The sequence below is a fragment of the Oenanthe melanoleuca genome, chromosome Z, assembly GCF_029582105.1.
Source record: "Oenanthe melanoleuca isolate GR-GAL-2019-014 chromosome Z, OMel1.0, whole genome shotgun sequence".
In the NCBI taxonomy this organism is placed as follows: domain Eukaryota; kingdom Metazoa; phylum Chordata; class Aves; order Passeriformes; family Muscicapidae; genus Oenanthe; species Oenanthe melanoleuca.
The window spans coordinates 15,859,078-15,883,556 of NC_079362.1; the positions used below are offsets into that span (position 1 = coordinate 15,859,078).

The window sequence follows — 24,479 nt, forward strand, 5'->3', positions numbered from 1 at the left end:
CAAGTTCTGTTCCCCTCTTGGTTACTTGTTCTCCTTAAATGTCACAGTTCCAGAAAGTTCCTGCCCTGAGGGTATATATTGTCACACCCCCCTGGTTTTGGGTCCTTGGTTTCTGGGCATTGTCCCTGTTTTATTTTCCATTAAAGTTCTTTAATTTTTGGCCAACTCTGTTGTTCCTTCCCCTTTATTTTTGCCACTTAGACACTCAATACTCCAAACCCAAAATTTTTGTTGCAGGTACCCTCACTGTGACATTTTTCATCATCAAAGTTTATTTACAAAGTCAACAATAATGATGTCACCAAATAAGGCAAATCACATACAACATATATGGAGAAATATTTTAAAATTCACCATACTGTAAGGTGAATACAGGAACGATTTTAGGGCCAGCACTGGAAAAAAGGATTGTTTCTTCACTATTTTTCTTTGAGAGAACTGGAGGTAGAATCTTGACCTAGAATTTCAATACACAGGTAAAAATCACATTGTGTAAACCCTTATGTGACTGAATAAACAGTATCTTATGTTCACCCCTAGCAGAAATCATTGTCTTTACAAATGTGAGAAACTTGAAAGTTTAAGAGGTCATCCATTCTATCCCCCTGAAAATTTCTTCCTGAATTTCTCTCTAAACCTTCCTAGGTAATCAGTTACAGCCCTTTATCACCCTTGTTCCTAAAAGTCTTTTGTAATGTCTGATGTAAGTCTGCCTCTTGGTGATTTAAATTATATTTGTCTTATACAGTACTTACAGGAAGAAACAGGAAAAAAAAAAGCCCATTTTTGCAATGACTTCTTATGAATGTGAATATTGTTACTACTCACTCTTTTCCTGGACATCTTCCCTTCTAGGCTAAACAACCAAAATCCACTCAATCTTCCTTTAGACCTAATATCCTGGCTCTTGTTTTCCCTGGAATCTCTTCAGGTGACCCACAAACTTTCTGGAAGCGTGGCACTCATGCCAAAATATAGTATTTTAGCAAAGGCCTAGCATTTACAACAGAGCAGAATGATTGTTTAATATTAATATCTCTGCTTTTGATTCTGCCTTCCAGCACACACCTTGCATCTTTTGCATCAGGAAGATATTGCATCCTCATCATAGTTGCATTGGAGCAATATCCTTTTAAAGGTGTAGGAATTTGGCAGAATAACAACTCCTGATCTTCCAGCTGATCCTCAGAGATCAGGGAGGCGGGTGCAGCTGGGCTTAATCTCTGATTTTGACTAGCTCAGCACTGTAAATCTGCTGGAGTCCAATAAGGTCTCAGATGCACCAATAGTGTATCAATAGCGTGAGGCCACACTAAAAGTCTGGTCACATTCACAGTCCAAACTCACCAGTACTGTGGTTTATCAATTTGACACTCTTAAGTCTGTTGGATTCCAAGAAGAACATTCACAATCACATATTCACAAATACTGCAGTTTAATGAAGTAATGGATTATACATTCTTGCTACATTTCCTTACCTTGTCAGATAGCACTATGTGCAAGCAATCCTGGGTTTTCTCTGAAGCAGCCAGAGGTGCAAATCTTACCAAAGAAGTGTCCCAGCTTTAGGGAGGAAAGAGGAGCAAGGCCATTGACTTGTCTACAAAGTGGCTGTAGTCTTAGCCTCTTCCACGGAGGATTTCAAATACTAATTCATACTTTTGGGAGAAGTGAAGGTGAGACCATAGTCAAATATACTGGTAATTATGTCATAAGTGCTGTGGGGACAGCCACTGCACATACAAATGTTGGATATCAGGAGTAACACAGGACACATTACAAAGCTGTAGTTCTTGCACAAGGGTGGAACAGAACCATGGCACTGTAGTACCACACCCTGTTCCACCTGTCTGATTGCAGGACTAAGGATCAGCCTTTGCCTGATCCTGGGACAGGATCACTCATAGCACATCTCATGGACATTACTTCTACCTGTATCTTACAGGATATCTCATGGCTCATTCTCACAAGCAGCTGCCCAAGATATTCAATATTATGTATTCATGCAGTTAAACACTTATGATGGATTTAACCTTTCCCTATGGATGACAGATCCATTTTTTTCTCAGTCTGATCTTCAGACTGAAGAAATTAAGTAACATCTTGAACTACAGTCTGTCCTCCAGAAAACACTTAATACCTCCACTGAAGGCAGAGATAGGTATTATCTATAAATTCATTAAGTAAATTTACAAAATACATGTATATCTACACCATCTAAATTTACTAATCTGTTTTGTTTTCCTAACTAGTAACAGCTGTTTTGGATGGCCTCAAAAACACACATCTCCACTTAATCCTTGTGTCATTTTGATTCAGACTTGTGCACAGAAACATCAACAGCCATAACAGATACTATTTCCAAAGGTCTCAAAGGTAAAACACACTGCCAATAGGAGGCTGTACATAGAACAGAAAGACAACCTAAAAGACCTAAAAGAGAAATGTCTCAGTTTAGAAGGAATTGGATATTGCTCTTGTTTCTCTTTGTTCCAATTGTTAGACAGATACAAAAACAGTCAGGTGAGCCTCAAATGACTTACATATTCTACTGTAAGACCTGTCTTGAATGATTAAAGCACCAAACACCACCTGTAATTGGGCAGCAAGCTGTTTGCTTCTGATTTATTTTATGTAAAGAGTTTGCAAGACCAAGCTCGGTGTCATTAGAGCAGGTGACTGTTCCTGGCCAGGGAGATGATTCCTCCTTCCCAATGATTACCTGAGCATACCTGAGGGGAAGAGAAGCATCCAGAGGGCAAGGCAGTGCCAAAAGGCAGAGAAAGGTGCATATTGCTTGAACAACCTGATACTGCATGACTGTTCTGGAGCAGTACATGGCCAAGGTAAATGCTAACAATTTTCACTGGAGAACACACAAACTGCTCAATAGATTTACAGGCACCCAGAGGAGTGGGGAGAAGGAGAAGTGAGTGATGATTGCAGCATGCAGTCTTGTGCTGAATTTCTTTCATACTCAAGGAATGGAAGGAGGCTGAAGTGCTGGCAGCTTATGAAAGAGTTATGGGAAAGATTGAAGGGAATACAAACCCTACAATGCCCTGATACCCATATGTAGGATAGAAATAATGTACATAGGGTCAAATATTTAGGGAAAGAGCTGACACCGTTTTGTAAGAGGAGACTGTCAGGTGAATCTCTGAAAATGTTTTGGCAGTTTGATTTTTTTGCTGATGAGGCCTAATTATGAAATGAAGAACGGATATCTGTGGGAGTCAGCCTGACCTGTATTCCAGGTCAACCTAGGCCTTGGCAGGCATTTGTTCAAGTTGTGGTGATCCCAAAAGATTCCAAGGAGTTATGAGATTGCCCATGTTGACGCCTCATACATATTCCCAACCCTCATTTTCCAGTTATCATCACCACTCCCAGCCCCTAGAATGTTCTCCCTTCCTTTTATCCCCATTGGCCCTCGTTTGATGCAGTGTCCCACCCAGCCTATCCCATTGGACCCTACCTTCCCTTACCCCACCTCTGCACCACTTTCCCCTATTCCCATTGGATCCTAACCTCTACTCCACCCCCTTTCCTGCCCCACATTTAATAGCCTGGACCTCCCTACATCTTGGTCTTCGACCACCGACTCCTACTAAGACCTGGTCTGTGTGTTCGGATTTTTGGGCCTTGTCCCACATTTGTTTTCACCATTATTAAAATATTTTATGGTTCTAAGTCATGGTTGTGGCACAGCTCTTCTTTTATTTTGCCACAATAGCCGTAATATCAGAGGAACCCTAAAAAGTATTGTTGGGGACCACCCTGCCCCTCACAGATATCTGGTTAATGAAGTCAAGCTGGGTGTGTGAAAGGTTATCCTGAGTTAGCTCAAAAAGCCTCTTACAGCCTGTGAGCAGCCCCGGACTTTTCTGTGCTGTCTACTTCAGTCATAAGTGACATAAAAAAGCAAAAGAATGACAAACTGATTTGTAATTGTATCTGGGGACAAACTTATGAGAAATATGTGGATTTTAGAGGGCAACAAAATGCATTAAATTTTGCATAGGCAATTTGGAACGGATACACACAGATAAAAACCAGCCTGAGTTTCCTAAGTAACATTATCTGAGCAAGCCATTACTGCTCCTGTGAGAACTTGATATATTCAAGCAACTGCTCTAAACTCAACTTAGCGCCTAATCAGCAGGAGAAAAAGCAAAAATAATGCCAGGAATTACTCAAGAAAAGAAAGAAATTAGAAAGGAATGTAAGTTACAGTGAAAATCTATGGTTCACTCTATCTTGTATGTTGTGCCCTTAGAAATTGTGTAACAGAACTGGAAAAGATCAGCAAAGATCAGCAAGAATAAGGAAAGGTTTGGAATGATGTCTTTATGAGGAGCAGTAAAGTACACCAGGACTATCAATTTTTAAAGGGGAAAGTGAAGAAGAATAGGACACAATCAAGTTTTCACTTTTTTTTTCCAGTATTCTATTCTCATAGATGATACTAAATAGAGTTTTCTGTTTGTGGAAACAAAACAAAGGACACAGATCTTCACAGTTATTATTAGCCTGAGGAATTCTTTTCTTTCAGGAAGCTGTAAATGCTGGCAGTTTACAATGGGGTTCAAGAGTTCAAATGCATAGCAGAAAAGCCATTTGAGAGTTGCTGAATATAAAGAAGTTATTTCTGGAAGTCCCTGTATTATGTGTGACTGCTTGGGTTGCATGTGGGGTAAATACCACCACATGCTTCCCCTATTCTTGTATATTTTTTCTAAGCCTATTGACTTTAAGCAAGTAAAAAAAAATGTGCTTTGGGTATGACCCAGTATGAACACCCTGTAATATTAAAAGAGAGATGGTTCCCAGGGACATGAAGAAACAGTAAGGTTGGCAGTAACCTGAGTTACAATTTACAGTCAGTGAGGAGGGACAGAAAAAATCTTGAAAAATGTAGGTGCCTTGCAAGGCAATAGTGGTCAGAGTAAGAGAATTTAAAATCCTTTTTATACTTAATATTTTTTCTGTAGTCTAAAAGAATTGCTATTGTAATATCTGTTGAAATAAAATATGATGTATTACTACAAAAACTCTTCTGGTTTTGGAATACTCAGTTCTGAGGAAAAGACCCATTCTGCCCCAATCAAAGGTTTAACTGACTTAAAGCTGTCATACCACTATATCTTCAGGGTAAGCTTCAAAGTTTCACACTAAAACCTTTCTTTGCCTGCTGTCCTAATTTGAAAATATACAGAAAAAACGTGGGACTTCAATACTTTATATTGACAAAGCTTTCAAAATAAAATCACTGCTATTTCCAGAAAAGATAAAATAACCTTAGATATGGAAGACATATTAGCAATGCCTACTTATCAGAGCTTTCAAATTTATGATGATTTAATGGAATCCTTAGATCTGAAGGATGCATATTCCAGATCATAGGCAGTTTGTACACCACTTCAAGAGACCCAAAAGAAGAATGATTTTAAGTAGGGTCTTGAACAACCACGTTTTGAACAAATTAAACAGCTGGTTGTTCATGCTGTATTACTTGGGCTAGTCAGGACAGGGCAAGATGTGAAAAATGTGCTCTATGCTGCAACCAGGAAGAATGGTCCTTCCTGGATGCCCTGGAAAAAGGTACCTTGAGGATGACTCCTGGGGATCTGAAGTTAGCTACATCCTGACTGAAAAAGAGATGCTGGCAGCCTGTGAAGGGGTTCAAGCTGCCTCAGAAGTGATTGGCACTGAAGCACAGCTCCTCCTGGCACCCCAGCTGTTGATGCTGGGGTGATTGTTCAAAAGGAAAGTGCCCTCTACACATCATACCACTGATAGGATGTTCAGTAAGTAGAACATTCTGATCACACAACAAACCTGGACAGGAAATCCCAGTTATCCAGGGATCTTGGGAGACACCACAAACTGGCCTGAATGTGAACATTTTGGACTATCATCATCAGAGGAGGAAAAGGTGGTATGTGCTGAGGAGTCCCACCATATAACCACCTACCAGTAAAAGAAAAGTGATACCATCTCTTCACTGTCATTTTTTGCCAAATTGTAGGAATACGTAAAAAATGAAAGTTGCAGTATGGAGTCTTACATGATAAGTCACAGAAGCTACCAAAGGAAAGGGCTGATGGAGTCAGGTTGCAGAGGTGAAAGCTGGCTTTGGATATGGCTGAATGAGAGAAATGCCTGCACTCTACCTCTGCACTGACTCATGCATGAGAGGAAATGCTCTGTGTGGCTGGCTGGAATGAAGAAAACCAATTGGCAGTGCAGAAGGAAACCCACCTGGGCTACTGAACTGTGGCAAGACAATGCTGCCCAGGCAGAGAATGTGCCTGTGAAAGTGTGTCATACAGATGCACATGTACCCTAGAATTGGGCTACTGAAGAACACTGCACTGGACAGGTAGATTTGGCTGACAAGATTAACATGTTTCAGGTGGATCTGGTCTAGCAGCATTGTGGTGAATTATTTCTCACTAAGCAAGCCCATGAGGCCTCTGATCTTCAGGGAAGAGGTGCAACATTGACTAGGCTTGTGGTCAAGGGGTGGGCTTAACCATGGGCACCATTTCCCAGGTAATCCATCACTGTGAAACGTGCTGCAGTCATGGGTGAAGCCCCTGTGGTGTGGGGGACGATGCTTGAAATATAGATATGGGGAATCCTGGCAGATTGATCACATCACACTCTGCACACCTGCCAAAGAAGGAGTTATGTGTTGACAGTGGGGAAAACAGCCACTGGATGCTTCACACCACTGCCTGGAACACCATGCTGTGCCTTGGAAAGCCAGTCCTCTTAGGACATGGCTCCTGCAAGAGAATTGATTCTGACAATTGAACTTATCTCAAAAACAGCCTCGTAGACACCTGGGCCAGAAAGCACAGAATTAAATATGATACACCAGTCTCTGGTTCTTTATATGTTGAAATGCAATGGACTGTTGAAAACTACCTCGAAAGCAATGGGATCTACATTTATCAAAGGCTACCTTGCTGGTTAACATCAGCTGAGTTGACCCTTCCCAATCAAAACCTCCATACACTCTAGAAGAGGTAAAGTACCTGTGGTGCACCCGAGAAATGTGTGAGGGAAGACAAGCAAAGACAAATCCAGGGAACTCTTACTCACTTGAGTGCTCCTTCTGGTTGGGAAAAATCATAGTGTGCAAAGCCATGTGGCATTTGTTTATTGCCAGGGGTTTTCTCTATGAATAGCTTCTATGTGTTATGCTTTTTCTTGTTGATATTGTTTTTGTTGCTGTTATCTTATCTCACAGCTGTTTCCAGTAAATTTCTCTTATCTCAACCTTGGCTTTGACTATTGCACTTCCAGTCGTGGATTGAGGAAATGAGCAAGCAGTGGGGTTTTAGAGGGAGCACTAAATTCAGGAATGCCATTCCTAAATCCTGACAAAGTCCCTTGTGTTTTTCCCAAGACAAGTGTGCCATTGCAATAGCATTGGAAAGTATATAGTGTGATTATACATAGATAAACAAATATGAGAGGTTGATCAAAGGAATGAAGAAGCGTGAAAAAGACAGAAGGAGAAGGAACATGGTGAGTATGAATACTGACCCTACTATTTCCACTCTTTCAACATTTCCTATGTCAATAAAAATGCTTTCTTCTCTTTCTCTCACAGCCTAAACACCTTTATCTTATTTTTTTATTGTATCTGTCAAAGAAGTTTGACATTTAATAGATATTTTTCTATAATTATGCCTACACTGCTTTGTACTTTGGAAGCCTGCCGTAAATAATGAACACTGAACCTAGAAAGACAGGTGGTACTTAAACATCTCTATGGTGTATTGCTTGCCTGCTAGAGGGAGCAAAGGTATAAGAATAATAACTCATAATGATGTAAACACAAAGAAGATAGTCATAAGGATTTCTGGCAAGCCTTCTGTATAAATTACCCTCAAGAGATTGCAAACTCTCACAGAAAGTGTTTATACAGGCAGTCAAAGGTGGTAGATCAGCTATTAACATAGTCTTTGCTTTAAGACTAATGAAAGAAAAATATCTGAAATAAAGAAGGTTTTTTTCTTGGCTTTCAAAGTATTTACAAAACTTCAGTCTAGATAGTCAGAAATTTTCCAGACAATGAAGGAGTTGTTTTCTTTTGAATCCTCATTTTGACTGGATCTTTTCACAAAGTCATGTGAATTAAGTGTGATATTGAACTTTGTGACAGATTTGAAATTCTCAGTATGCTAAACAGTAATTGTTCCAGAAGTAACTCTCTTCCCTACAGGATTTCCTTTGTTTTTAAATCCTATTTCCTCTCTGTTCCTCAATAGGTACCTTTCCATACAAAAGCCTGATACAGAATTGATTACCTGCTGATTGATAAACATATTTTTATACTGACATCACCACACCCAGTCATAGAAAAACCTGGAGCTCCTTTGTATTAACTTGCAGTTTGTTTGAACTAACTGTCCATCTAAGGAAAAAACCTTGACTGTATGCCAGCTCTATCAGTTGATCTAAAAGCAGATGTATGGCAGAGGATTACATGTGTTTTACTTGTTCTTTCGATCAGATGCAAATAAATAATTTATAGATATTAAGATTAGTTTTCCCATTAAAAAGCTGCAAATATCCAGTCTAGCAATAAGCTGCTGCCCGAGGGAAAGTAGCCAATGAAGGGTGAATGCCATGATCCATAGGATGATGTGTGTTGCACTATAGAAAAGTGGACATGGAAAATTTGAAAAATTTTTGGACATGAAAAAGAATGGACTAAGATTGACCACCTTCACCTTGGGAAAGCTGGACTGTTTCCTGCATCCTGAGTATCCATGAGAGTAGTGCCTAAAGGGTGTGAGAAATTTAAGCTATATAGCTATACAGCCTTTTAAGAATTTTTAGTTAAAGATATATCCTTTACCTTGTTTACTTTCTTCTTTGAGAAAAGGCTTCTTTCTGAAACTTCAAAGTACTAAAAATCTCTAAGAATTTACTGACTGCCTCTTCATTAACCATCATGTAAGCGATATTTAACCTAAAATTTTTAGGGCTGAATGTGCTGTCTTGGAAATGTGTCTTTCTAAATTAAACAGTTTCACTTATCCTAGAAGAATAAATGTAATAATAAACCTTTTCTAACTTGCTGGTAACAAAACAAAGATACTCTTTGTTACTAATTTAAATAGTGCCATATTAGTGTCTTGCATGAGGAAAGGCATTTTTTCTCCCTTTTCCTGCTATTCTTGCCCTCTAAATAATTGTCACCTTGAAAAAGTTTATAATTTCCACTGGACTCTGGGAAAACCACAGATGTGACTGAAGACTGGTACAAACTGAGATTCTACTATCTAGGTGAGAAAAGTTAAAATTTTAGATGAGAAAAATACAATTGTCTTTATTGTGGAAGTTCAATTCATTTTTACTATATTGGTCATATTGCCATGAATCATTAAAGGAAAGCAAGAATTGTACAATTTTATTTTTCTTTTTTTTTTTTTTTTTTTGTTTCAGTGGGGGTCTCGGTGGATTTTGAGAGTTTTTTTAGTTTGTTGGTGGGTTGGGGAGGGGGATGTGAGTTTTTTGGTCGTCTGGGGTAGAGGGTTTATTGTTGTGTTGCTTGGGGTTTTTTTCTGTCTATTCTTCCTTTTTCTAACTTTGTCTGTCTAGCCCTTTTACTCCAGATAAAAGGGCTGCAATTTTTTTTATGGAATGTATAATTAAATTGAGCACCCAATTGACTGAGACATATATTTAGCATTGCTGCAAGTCAGTAACATCTATGACCAGATGATTTGTTACACTTCCCTCTCCTTAGTACTATATCACCTCCTCCTGAATTTCATTTTATGCAACATAGCACAACCTAATTTAAAGAAACAATCCAAATTCCTTGTATTATCCCAGGATTTTGTAGCACCTCAAACAGAAGTGGCACTGTCTTTTGTTCACTAGTTACCCCAAAGTCAGTGCAAGACAGACATGGTCTCAGGAGGTCAATTCAGGGCATAGTGGCACATAACCAAAATGGGTAATATAAATTCTGGCTTAGAAAAAATTGCAGTGAAAGTATATGTTGATTTATGTATTCACTCCTGTTTCCATGGGATGGGTAACATAACCTGAATTCAATAATTCTGAAAGCTTTTCTTGGGGTGTCAAATGTTAAGAGGGAAAACCAATTCTGACTTACATACAGGGGGATTGTTCTCATGAAGACAACAGTTCCACTAGTCTGATAGTCACCAGCCCTCTAACACCAAAAAGCAGCAGCAACAGCAATCTCCTCAGAGGTAGCTGAGGAATACTGTGCAGTTGGCATTTGCAAATTAGACTTTTGCTTCACTTGGTGGCTACACATTCTCTCACTTCAAATATAGGAAATGAAATTACTGCCTCAAAAGGGTTTGATACACAGTACCTGAGTGCACTGGTGAAATGCCAGAATTTTGGGCATGGTGAATCCTCCAGATGCCCACAGGAGTCCATGATATGGACTGCCTCTACAAGCAGCAGGTTGTGGTTTAATGGTTTGGTTCCCCAGCCTCAAACCACTCAAACTTCGCACAGGAAGCCAAAGTAACAATCTGAGGAAATTTAGTGTGTACTCAGTGAATGAGCTTAAACTGCCCCACTGAAATCATGTTGATTTATTACCAAAATCAAGCTGTTCCCATCACAGTGAATAATACTTAAGTACAGATAAATTGAAGCATCCTAACTATTCTGATATTGTTTGTGCATTCTATATGGCCATAATATTTGAAATAATAAAGTATTTAATATTTCTATAAAAAGCAAGTGTTGCCAGCCTGTCTTGTTAATTTTGCATATAAATCTTTGTGATGCTGTCCTGATCTTTTAGGTTTCCAACTCAGCTAATGAATTCTGGCAATTAACTCATTGCTTCTTAATCAGACTCTTGTACTGTAAGTGGGGGAATTCTTCTAAACACCTCCATACTAATGGTTCATAGCAATTTGGAAACAGAGCTTCACTACTCATTTTAGAAACATCCTTTGAGTGGGTAGAGCAAAATCATGATGGCATGCTGAACATGTATTGTGCAAGTATAGATATCTTCCATCTGAATATTGTCTTCCACCTCTGTTTGTGGCCCTGTAAACTTTTCCTAATCCAAAACTACTCAGCAACCCTCAAACACACCCAGCTGGTTAAAGAAGAAAGAATTTTAGACTTAGTGTGCAAAAAGATTTGAATTGAGCTTCAAGATTTGTTCAGGAGGAAGCTTTGGCTTCCTGTAGCTCTAGGGAAGCCAAAGTGTTATTGCAGCACTTTGTAATGTCCCTTCATTAATTATTATGTGCTCTTTCCACATATAAACAGGTATTTCATTTATTCTGTTCCTATCATAAAACATTGTTACTAAGATACTAGGTTACAAATAGAAATCAAAGAAAAAAAAAAGGAAATGTTTATTTTCTCTGATTTCTATTTATAACTCCAGACAAAGGCATTCACCTGAGATACTTATATATTTTTAATCTAAAAGGTGTGGTAAAGACTTTTGTGTTCTTGGGAAACTAGAAAAGTATGTTCAATCACCTGCACCAGTAAGAAAAGATAATTTTTGGAGTGATGGTCCAAAAATGTCTCTTGCACCAAGATATCTCACATCTCTTCCTTCACAAGTTGCAGCCCATGACCTGAGGTGACAAGAAGCCTTTAGAATGCTTCAATACCATTGCAGATATCCCTTCTATTTCAGGGTATTTCTAGAAGTTGATTTCGTGGCCACTTTCAGCCACCTGGATGCTGTAAATGAGGTGTAGTGCAAGAGAGAATCTGGCCTGATTTTTGAGCCTTTGGGAGGTAAAATATTCTGCTCACATATAATTAGTGTCTTGGTAGCTACCTCATAAATTTTGCTCAACTAATTGCAAAGAAATGTTGTATGGTGGTGTATATTTAATACAATTCTTGAATTTCCAGCTGTCTGTTTCAATTTTTCCTTACACCTTAGTAATTTTTCTTAGAGGATTCGTTTTGTTTTTCTTCCAGTGTTATGTCCATAAAAGAATTCTGTACACTGTGTGTGAAACAGTGTTTTCATTGTTTATGAATGGTTATTTTGAATGTTTTCTGGTTTTCTCCAGATTCCCTCATAAATATTGCTTCCTCAGTCTTCTCATCACTGATTTATTATAGCTGGATCCCACCCATTTTAATTTTAAACTGTGAATGAGTTGAGCTGCTACTTTCTAATTTCAGAAATTACTTCTCCTAACTTTACTGTTTTGGTAACTGCCATCATTTTATTCAAGTTGAAAATGCCTATATGAATCACAGCTCCATCATCTTCCAGTGAAGCCTGACCTCACTTTCTGAGATCATACAATTTATTTTTCCTCAGGTTCCGCAAGGAGTTTCCTGTTCAGCCAAACTGGTCTTTTACCCTCTTTACTCGTCTTATGACTTAAATTAAATTAATATAAGACCACAATTTTTCATGACAGACACTGTTAAAAAATTGGCTCTCCAAACTGTGAAAATCAAGTTGTCTTTTGTCACAAAATAAAATCAAGTGTTTTGACATAGTAGGTAGAAATTTATTTACATTCTTTGCACATTTAGCTATATTTTGCCATAAATTGCATCTTTCTTTAGTGCTTTAGTCAGGTTATATCTTCTTGAAAATTCAAGAGTCAAACTCTCTAATTATATGGATAATTTAAAATATTATTTATTGGGGAAATGGGTTGGGCGTTAACAATTTGTACTGGTTTTGGCTGGGGTGGATTTAGTTTTATTCAGAGTGACAGGTACAGGGCTGTGTTTTGGATTTGTTCTGAGCACAGAGCTCATACTGAAAAGACATTTTTATTGTTGTTATTGAGCAGGGATTGACAGAGCCAAGGACTTTCCTGCTTTTCACACTGCCACCCTGGAGGTGCCTGGGCTGCCTGGGAAGTTGGGAGGAGACACAGCCAGGACAGGTGACCCCAAACTGACCAAGGGACTTTCCAGACATTGTGACATCAGGCTCAGTGTATAAAGTGGGGAAGAATAAGGAAGGGGGGGATGTTTGGACTGATGGGGTTTGTCCTCCCAAGTCACCATTAGTGTGATGGGGCTCAGCTCTGGAAATGGATGAACACCTGCCCAACCACAGGAAGCAGGGAATTCATTCCTTGGTTTGCTTTGCTTGTTTTGCTTACCTTATTAAACAGTCTGCATCTCAACTCATGAACATTGTTGCTCTTGGTCTTCTGATTTCTCCCTTATCCTGCTGGTGGGGAAATGAAGGAATATGTGGGGCTTTGCTGCTGGGGTTAAACCTCAACACAAATTCACTTGAAGAAGTTTGGAATAATCTTTCTGAGTGTTGTGATGTCTCAAAATAGCACATATTATGGTGAAGTGGGATGGGAATCTTGCTTGTGAATTACTGTCAAAATAGTCAGGTCTGCCTACAGCTTGAGAGGCAGAGGGTCAGACCTCAATGATTAGTAATTAGTAATTCACACTGCCTCAAACACCAGCCTCACTGCTGCTGTTTCAAATGTATACAAGGCACCTTAAATTCCTCATTTCTTAAATCTAAATGAAAGCACATGTTGTTTTGCTGCTAAAAAAATTCCTCTACTTCTGTCATAACGATTCATTGACAAAAAATCCAATTAGCCAATCAAGAAGTAATTATTTTACATCAGTTATCTAGCAACAAACAAATCATCCTCTTATGTCTAGCAATAAAAAGGAGCCTCATTCTTTGAGAGAAAGATGTGAATTGACATCTAAAAGAGCACTAACCCGAAAAGGTTCCTTGCAGTACTAATAACACTGGAGTAAGAAGTGAGAGTCAATGTTATATGAATAAACGATTTCAGGTTAGTAGAATTTAAAATTCAAACCTTTGTAGGTAGGGTTTAACTCTTAACAAAAGCTTTAACAGATTGACTTAATTTTTAAATAGTTCTCACATTAATGGAGTATCATATCCTATGCAAATGTGTTTCTCATTTCCAGCTTTATTTGTTGGTTTTAATAAGTAACTGCCCAAGTTACAATGGATTTGACAGTCAAGGTGGGGTGTTATGATGCTTTTTGCTTTGCAGAAAGGTCAGTAGGGAAAATTTGATGTGTCTGCACATGATACTCTTGTGCCTTTGGAAGGACTGGCAGTCCTTCCCACAGTGCCAGCATCTGAACTAAGCTACTTGCAGTGTGAATTTGAATCAGAGGAGGTAAAATGTTTTCGTTTTACAGTTGCAAAGCCATTTGCAGAAGCAGTATTATCTCTGTCACTTGTTACTTTCCATTTCTCCTCAGTGAGAAGAAAAACCTAATAGGATGGACCCATAGGATGGATCCAACACATGAAATTAATTTCTTCATTGCAAAGACAAGCAATGTTCCAGCACTGGAATGTCATCTTCAGTCTCCCACTCCTGTACTAGAGATTGCAAACAAGAGAGTTACAGTGCAGCACTTTGCTCATCAGTTCTCATCAGTTTCTCATCAGTTCCTAGCAGTCACTCATCCCAGCTGGGGACTTGGTCATCCTTCTCTGTTGCTGGAGAAGGAAGATATTACCAAGGGTCATTCTGGCCTCAAATGCCCTGAAATATGTGACACAAAAAGGGGTGTTTCTTTATGCAAGTGAACTAAATGCTTCACAAAAAATTCATCCAGGTAGTTATTTTTCTCTGCTCTTCTAAGAATGAAAATGTCCCTGTCTCTCTGTTTACTTGTTGTGGAATTTTATTTTGTTTTCAAATCCCACAAAGATTTCTTGAATTCTAGCCGGCAATATCTTTTTTCCCCCTTCCTTTCCTGTTTTTCTTTAATAGCTACAATTTTCCTCAGTGATAACTGAAAATATAGAATGTCCCTACTCTTAGAAGTGCTACAGGAAGTGAGATGCAACAGATGGAAAAAGACAGACTGATGGGATGGGGAACACTGACAATGCCAGTCAGCCTGACAGTTGGGAGTCTCAGATCATCAGCATCCTAACAACTGTTGTCAAGCTTCTTGTAGGCGCCACAGCAAACGAAGGTTTTAAAGCACATTCTGAAGGACAAAGATAAGTTTGCTTTGCAGTTATTTATTGAAAAATATTATCTTACAGAAAACAGATGCACAATTTAACAGTATAAGCAATCAAAGTCAGCACCACAAATACTCACTTCTATCTGACTGCCATGCACAAGTTTATGCAGTCATGCAGCTTGTTTTACATTTGCCAAGTGGAATTCACAATCTGCATTTTAGAAAAGCATATATGAATGTAAGATCCCCTCTTTCACTCTTCAAGGAAAATTCTCTCACTGGCATATTTTTAAAAGTCTTGGTAGCAAAAGAAAATGTTTTTTTTTTGCTTTCCTTCTTCATCATGGCAAGAATGCATTAGTTCAAGAGCAGCCAAAACTTTATGTATCTTCCCATTTTACAGGCGATGATGTGAGAATAAAGAGGTCATGCACCGTATTCAGTGTGGGTGAAAATTAGCAACTTACAGTGTATGAGTTCAACACATCTCTGGGGTGATGGAATTTCAACACTGGAGTCCGTGGGAGGATTAGGTATTAAGGTTTTTTGATAAGGAGAGAAGGTTTTTCCTCCTCAGTAAACCTTCAAAAACTGATGCATGCACACATGCAATCTGCTAAACCAAGGAACTAAGAAGAGAGATATTGATACATGCTGTATAAGCCTGTATTTCCATTTTTGTCTTGAATAATATTCTCTTATTTGAATTACCACTGAAATTTCCTGTAAAATAAATTTGCTAAAGTAGTCATACTATGGCAAATTGGCCAGGTAGTGCTGACAATGAACTGAAAAGATCTGCACATCCAGCAGGAAACAGGGAATTTCGCTGTAACCATTCCAGCTTCAAAATCACCATTTTCTCGGTGGTTTAACTTCCCAAACACGTACCAAGTGATTTTTAATATGCAGGCGGTGGCACTTATGTAAATCACTTCACATATTCCATCATTGCATGGTTAAGTATTTAGTTTGATACTTGTGAATGCACACAAACATGCATGTGGAGAGAAGGAAAGAGAGGGAGAAGGAGATGCATGCCTACAGTGACAGACTCTGTAACCTCAGAGTCCTTATGGGTTTGTAGCGGAGGAAAAAAAAGAAAAGAAAAAAAAAAATGCTGTCCTTTTATGGTGGCCTATGGAAAATAAAAAATGGTAAAATTTATTTAACCTGTCTGTTTTCTCCACAAATGCCCAATCTTTGTCAATTCTAACATGTTTTATACTTGACTATTTTCGTATGGTTTCTTTTTAGATAGCTGTTCAATGTGCTCTTGAAATCTGTTACACTACAATTACTAAAGCCTTATTATTTCATGAAGCAGTTGTTTTCATTCTGTACATTAGGTGCTACAGGCAGAACTTTAATACATATCCTCAGCTCCTAGATCTCACAGTCAGCTCCACCTAAATGTATAAAACTGGCTTGAATATTCTATATTCATGGGTTTTCTTTCTTCTAAAGCTCTAATTTGCATTACCAGGGGAAGGACTTTCACAGGGCAGGTAGAGGCATTCTGCCTAGTGGCAAATGTTCAGGGTGGGGTTGTTCATTATCAAATTTTATATGTTGTATGTTAATGAGCATCACAATTGCACTAGTGTGAAAAGGTGAGATATTTGGTCATTCCTTTTCACCACTTGCCTCTTCAGGGCATGACAGGAAGAGCTCCATCTGTCCTGTTTTCCCTCATTTGTACTTTGGTCCTGAAACATACACAAAGGCAGAGAGCCTGTCCCAGGCCTTACAGTTGTAATTTAGCTCAAATCACGCCTGCCTTCCTGACAGACACCTTGGCCTGTGTCTCCATGCCCTATGCCTATTGACTGCACCAGCAGGCATTCCACCCTGCAAGAGCACTCAGACAAGATCTTGTTACATCCTGTGTAGCAGAAATGTATTTTCCATCTCTTTCCCAGTGAATACAACTTTGCTATGTGTCTTACATTTCGCTCCAAAGCATTGGAGTCCTGGATTTGCATTATGCTGACTTTTGAGGGGATGGCTGTTAGCCTAACTCCCCTAAAATACATACCCTCTATATTCTCATGTAATTATCTCTAATATTTCATAAAATCGTATTGCTTTGATTAAGACATGTAGAAAGGGGAGCAGCTGATTACTTATTTAGTTCTGAATCAGTCTGGTGTGAAAATACTGGGGGAGCCTTGATGACTTTGTCTTTCTTTTGGGTCCTCACACACCTCAAGGAATACTGCAGATATGTAACAAGGCAAATAAGTTTTAACATCCTTTAAAACCTATCCATCTATTTAAAGTAAGCTAAAATATATGTACATTTATGCCTGACATAATTTCTTGTCTTGCAAAAGTATATAATGGTTCATGATCAATAGATATTGAATACAAAAATCAGAGTAGCATTCAGATAGATAAAATATGTGATTATACTGCTGTAGACAGAGGCCTGGATATTTCTGAGTTCTGCTCTCTGATCTCTTATCAGCTTGAATCTATGTATTTTCTCATTTACAAAATGTTTACTTAGAACTATTACAAAATGTACTCATTTTGCTGAGTAAATTTCTTGTGAGGAATAATTAGTTTGAATAAACCAAGGCTTTCTTTTCTATTCTATTTCCTACTCTCACTACTCAAGAGAATGATTTGTCAGTATATATAGGAGGGTTGTGCCAAATGATTTTGCTTAATTTGTCATTATGTTTGTTTTGTGCATGCCCTACAGTAGCATGGTTTTGTGAGCCTTTTCTAGTTTTAGATTCTGTGATTTAGTTATTGCTGTATAAAACTCCCTGTTAAGATGGCAATTTCTAATTTTCTTCCTTTACTAAGTACAGCTCCTACTGTCTAACATCATACTGAAAATATTCATAGCTCTTGCAGGATTCATATGGGTGACTTATTATTTGTTTCCCAAAGTTTGCATACTGTTGATAATTTCTCTGTATAATTCTGTGGTCTGATTATTTGTAAATATATGCTTCAGTGGTCATAGAGTATACAGTCACAAGCATAATAAATGTAGCAAGTTTACAGTTAATATTATGAACATATTCAGCCCCTCTGATTACTGAATGTCCAGTTCTAAGAATTGTACTTGGTGCTTCACTGCTTCAGTTATAGTTATATTTGTAGTTATGAAGCAAAAAACCTGAAGCTGCTGCCAGATGCACAGTTTTGAGAACAATCTGAATTAATTTGCTATGAGATATTCAGCTGCCTGCCTCCCTCCATGAACCACTCATTTGAACTATAATAATCACATAGTGATCTCCAATTGAAATAAAGACAAATGTAAATACTAAAACAGTGTATGACACCTTAGCTCCATTTCACTATTGAAATGGATCATATATTAGAGTTTCCAGTGGATATAATTATTTATAATCCTTTATAGAAATTACAGTAAGTCTAAATTGGTGAAAAACTGCACACTGGCAGAATGACAGATTTTTTGAATTATTTGGAGATTTTCATTAGTTCTGAGTAATATGAAACAATAAATACTATGTTAATTTCTAGGAAACTGCAAATGTTCACTAGAAAATTATACACTCATTTTGTGACATATTCCCCTGGCTACTTCAATTATGGATATTATTTCAGCTTTGAAAAAATAAAGGTTTTGCCATACTAGTATTTTTTAGTTTTTCTTTCTTAAATAATTTATTTGTATTCAGACAGAGCTGAGGGTATTTGTCTTTTGAAATAGTTCAACTGCTGTGTTGAGGTCTGTAGTTCTGACTTCTTTTTCTAAGTCAAAATATATGTAATAGTTTTCAGGCGTTGACGTGATTGTTTAAAAAACCACGATGTGTTCAGATCCACAGCATCGATTTAACAGAAGTACTTTGAAGGCATTTCCAAGCAGACACCATGCACAACGTCATTTTTTTAGAGGATTGCTTTAGGTGGCCATCTAGTGGTGCAAATTCAGTTGTCGGAAGGAAAGCAGAAACTCTTCCTTTCATGTTCCTCTCAGGTAAGGTTAAAAGGGTGTGAAATCATGTCAAGATATACATACTTCATCCAAAAGGAAATAACCCTAGATGAAGATTCAAAATTATATTAATAATAACAACGATATAATATTATGTAAACATTATGTAATAATATTTATTATTTATTATATATATGTGTGTATATATATATATAATGTTACATAAATATTATGTTACATAATAATAACAGAAATATTTTTAAAACTTATTTTTTGTCATGACTTGTTTTCTAGTTTTTCATAATGTCTAGTATAAATATAAAAAAACCATATTGAATTTCCTGCTCAAATTTGGCATACTTGTTTTTTTCTTTTGGTGTATATTCATGGAGCCTTAAAATTTTAAAAATTATGTCCTGCATATTCTGAACAGTAGAAATAAAGTCTACTCTCAGATCCATATGGTCTGTTGCATCTGCCAATAGATTTATGTTGTCCTAGAAGTTATTTTAGTACAACAGAAAAATTTTATTTGCAACTGCCTTTACAGCAGCCACTTCTGAGAGTGGTACAAGCCAGTCTAACTGACTTGTTCACACTCAGCCAGTTTTGTTTATATATTAAATGATAAAAGATGCAATTATAGCAAGATTGATTCTGTAAAGTGAAAATACTGTTTCACAGTAACCAAGGAGGCTGTAGGCACTGCATCCCCAACAAACCTATAAAATCTTGGAAGTGTTGTACAATATTGATTTTTTCCTTAAAACACTGTGATGAAGAGACAAGAGGGCTAGACTTCATGTGTGTAAATCATATAATCTTAAAAATCAACAAATCACTTCTTCCTGTAGAATTTTTCTGTTAAGAGAGAGATGTGTGATTGTTCACCTGGGAGTTCAGAACTGCTGCTGATTTTATTAGAGGGGTTGCTTCCACAGCTCAGAAATAAGAAAAGCTTCCAGCCTTTAATGTAAGTAATTATGTTATAGTGTTGTGTGTTAGGTCTGTGGAGAGAAAAGTTGCCTAGAGAAAGAGTCTAGCTTTGCCCTTAATGGTCCTTGAGAAACAACTCACTGCAGCAACAATGTCAGGCTTTTGTGAAAATGAACAAGTTGAGAGTGAGCTTTATGAGCCTGGAGGGGAGAAGAACTGTGGTTTTCCGTCCGGGAGAAGAATTCACGAGGAAGAGCATGGTCCCACAGAAGGGAGGCAGGGGTGGGCCTGCAGCATGGGCTGAGATCATCCAGGAGGTGCATGTGTGTCCCTGCCCATCCCAGTGTGAAAGCCTCACGTGATAAAAACCAGCTTCATTTTCTATTAAATGTGAAACTATGGGTGCCTTGGAGGAAAGGGAAGTAATAACAGGAATGCCTGGTGCTGTCCTTTAAGAAGAAAGGCTACTTGGAAGAAGGTAGCAGCTTGATCCTTTTTGGAAGCCAGAACAGATGCCATGCAGTTGGGTCCTGACAGGTCCAGGGTAGGGAATCATTAAGACAGATGGGGAAAGTCAGGTAGCAGCTGTTGTGTACAGCCTGCTATTCCCCAAGCACTGTCAGGTTTATGAACAGAAATCCATGTGGTAGCTAACACTGCTGAGGCATGTGGCTTTAGCCTTTCCCTCAGATGTAACAGTTCTGGGAGTCTGTGGCTGTACAAAGGGATTCCAGACAGTTCTGAATCCTGCAGGTGAATCAGATGGATAGGACTAGGGTTTCTAGGTTTGTTTTTTGGGGTGTTTGTTTGTTTGTGTGTTTTGTTGTTGGATGTTTGATTTGGTGGCAGTTTTGTGGTTTGGGTTTTGGGGTTTTTGAGGGGGACGGGGGGTGGGGAAGATTCTGCTGTTGTTTGGGTTCTCTTTGGGCTTGTTTTAGAGAAGTTCAGGATGTTCCAGGAGCTTGAAGCAATCCAAAATCTCATGTTTTATCACTGGGACTCATTGATTGCTGTCACAAATTGCATTTCTTGTCCCATAGCTTCCATCTCTGTTGAATTTCCTGCTTATTCTTGAATAATGACAGGATTTTCTTGATAATCCAAGCAGAATCCTGTCCCCTTTCCCCAACATTTTGTTCATCAAGGTGCATCGTTCTCTACCCTGAAGGAACTGATCCTTGAATATCACCCAGCTGTCTTGGACTCCCATGCAGGGCATATTCCCATGAGATTCTTCCAAGATGCCCACTTAGCTCTCCTGAAATCCATGCTGAAATCTTACTTGCTGTCATTTCCTCCTTGCCTGATACTGAGCTCACTGCAGCCAAGGCTGCCCCCAACCTGCCCACCTCTGAGGCTTACCTTTGTGTTAGAACAAGGTTAAACAGCACACCATTCCTTGTGGGGTCCTCTGCTACCTGTGTCAGGAAGTCACCATCAGTGCTTTCCAGGAAACAGCTGGACCGTTTGTGTTTAATTGTGTTGCTTCTTTGGCAGAGGCCATGGTAGTTAAATTCCCCTACAAGGATCAGAGGTTGTGACTATGCTTCAAGCTGCCTGTAGAAGGTCCCACTTCCTCCTCCTGATCAGGCAGCAGGGAGCAAATAAACACCCTCAACATTGTCACCCTGCCCTGGGATGCCTGGCTGTCTTCTGGATTCATAAGACTGTGGGGATGATGGCCAGATTCTTGCAAAATGTGCTACAGGAGCTTAATGACTCCAGTGAGACAAAAGCTGTGGAAACACGCCATGTGTAAAAATGGTTTATTGTCTCCTGGATCTGCTTTAATTTAGTTCTTTAAGAAGAGTGATCCTTCCTGACTCAGCAGTGACCTTTTGTCACTTTTTTCTGATCGTTGGAGTCCCAAAGCCTTAACAGAAACCACAACCCTGTGGCACACCAAAGTATGTCTTTAGCAATGCTTTTATTTACTCTGAATGTTCAACTGCTCTTCTAAGAAGAAAAAGCTTGTTTTGGCTTTATGCTCTATAGTATCTCTTTTGCCACACAAGAGCAAAGTAAGTAAGTAGAAGAGAAAACATTAAAGAATGTAGCAGATGTGTACCTGGCTGGAAGCAAAAGAAAAGGTCTGTTACTAAGCTATTATTGTCATAACTGTGGTACAACCAGCTATGTAATAATTATATATATGCATGCTCCAAACCAATACAGGAGGTTTAACCTGAATATTTATTATGACACTTTATTCTGTACTGCAACTATAAAAAACACTAGCAGAAAAATGTGATCTAATTTTGTAAGATCTGGAGCAGGAACCATAAAAGGCTCCTTCTACACACTGAGCTACCCCATTATAGTTATAAAAATGAGGACAGAGTTTGAACCTCACTTGGCACAGTTTGCATTATTTGTTCTTTCTGTGCATGGGCTGGGGTTTTTTCATCTATATCTCATTCTGTTGCTCTTTACTAACTGCTCTTTACACTTAAAACGCCACTTCTTTTTTACATTATGTGATTTAAGACAGCTCTCCCTCACTAATTAAAATAACTGCCTCTGTTAAAATATTACTGCTTTAAGTAAAATGAATAGTATGCTGGTTAGAATAATTCATTATAATGCCATACCAAAGGGAAGCATAACCTTTTAGAGTCTGAAGCAAAAGCAGCAATGGCAGTATTTAAACACTTCCTTGTCTAGCTCTGCTCGAGCAAGGTTTTCCCCTGACTCACTACTACATTGTTGCAGAACAAAGGTGCCTTTGGTGCCTGGAAAGCATGTAAATGTCCAGGCTTTGCAATCTGCTTAAGGCTGAGTAGCTGCTGAGAGTTAACCAATACTGGCTGTGTCTGTACAGAAAAGCTCATGGTGAAAAACTCAAACCACAACCTAGCTTCATGATAACTAAGTTAAAATAATTAGGAGGTGGGAAAGGTGCCTTTGTGGCCGTGCTTCACTTGCGCAGCCAGGGAGCCCAGTGGCATCTTATGATGGGAAGGATTTGTGCCTAGGTAAGGTTGCAGCTGCATGCTTGGAATCAGAAGGATGAAGAAACTTCCCTGCCTGGGCGACAGTGTTGAGTTTGCACTCTCCTGAGTTGTGCCTAGTATAGCCACTGCCTGCAATATTGTAAAACTGCCACTGACATGTTCTGGATAATGGTTAAGTATAAGAAATACCTAATGAATTAAACAATTAAATGGTTTCACAGAAAGACTCCTTATTCATTATATGTTACTGTAATGACACACTCAGCCCTGGATCTTGAAATGGTGCTTTATGCTTTTTTGTCTGATCGGACTCCAACTTTTGCTGGCTGAGTCAGTTCAGTGAAGTGTCTCTGTTACCCATCACCAGCTGATCAGCAGAGAGTCAGGGTGGTGGGCCTGGGTGGTGTGCATGGCTGCTACTGAAGTGTCATTATAGCTCTAAAAAGCATTGACTGGCATGTGAAGAAATGGAAATTGTATTACCATTTCTTTTAGCACTTGCAACATTAAAGTAAAGTTGCTTCTTTAGTAGTTTCCACTGTGATTTATCTAGAACAAAGATGATTTTGAATTTCAAGAGCCAAAGTAAAGACAGATGAGAGACAAAAGGAAGGATGAGATGCTGGGAAACAATTCAATTCTTCCAGTGACATACTTTGCCCTGTGACATGTCTTTGCTGACTCTGCTTTTGTATCCTTGTTGTAAAAATGCCCAATGGACAATTTAGCTAACTGGATGAATGATTTCAGACTGTTATACTTAAACTGAAGAAAAAGCAAGCAAAAATGTTAGCTTGGATATTGTCAGGGCACAGTGTGAACTAGATGTTCCAGGAAAAGTGGGGCCTCCCCAGGGCAGGCAGGACAGGAGGTAGTATGACAAATCTGGATGTATTGACAGACCTGTCCTGCCCATCCCAGAGTGAAAATCAGACTCTAAACATCATATTGCTACTCAGACCACTGAAACCATAAGGCAGAGAAACCTCTCCCAACCTGCTTGTTTATCTTGGCATAATGTCTTTGGTTCTTAACTCAGAAAAGATGACAGGCATTGGCCACTGTGTTCTTGTTAACAGTAAAGGACAGTTCACTTTGCATGTGATGGATGTTTTACCATTACTAATCTTTAAATTGCAGTAGTGCAGCTGCAGAGGAATGAAGAAGCTGCTCAGAAGATAAATGAATACAGCAGTTAATTAAAGATATATAGTTTCTACTTGAAGCAGTTCTATGCTTTTAAGGTGGAATTTTAGGGGAGGGGGAGGTAAGCTTGAAGAAGCATAAGGAAAGACCCTTGAAGCAGCAAAAAGTACAATTTCTGAGGGGTGTAATGGAGGGGGATTGCAAATCACAGCACAGTTCCACTGAGGAAGGTCTTCATATGTATCCCAGTGAGATCACAGTTTAGAGGCAGATACTGTATTGCTTTACACAGCTTAACTTCATGGGGGTGGGGAAATAAAGGCAATTTGGCAAAAAGTGAGGAGGAAAAGCTGTTGAAGTAAAATAGAATGAGAGGAACTTCATGCAAGATCTACTGTACTATGTACAGATCCTCTGCAGAGAAATCAATGGACATTTTACTAAGAATTTAAAAAACAGCAGGATCAAAACTGTTGTAGTATCTCCCAGGCAGAACTACATGCATATTATCTCATCAAAGAAAAATATTCTGAGCACAGTCATCC

The 24,479-nt window shown here is 38.7% G+C and overlaps 1 long non-coding RNA gene across 1 annotated transcript in view; it reads left to right on the forward strand.

The window, feature by feature from the left end:
• Positions 1-7,369: 7,369 nt before the first annotated feature.
• The window catches only part of LOC130265582 (uncharacterized), a 41,619-nt gene continuing 24,509 nt past the window's right edge, over positions 7,370-24,479 (forward strand). Inside the window, exon 1 of the long non-coding RNA XR_008842631.1 lies at positions 7,370-7,542. This is a non-coding gene — a long non-coding RNA (uncharacterized LOC130265582). The remainder of the gene's footprint in view (positions 7,543-24,479) is intronic.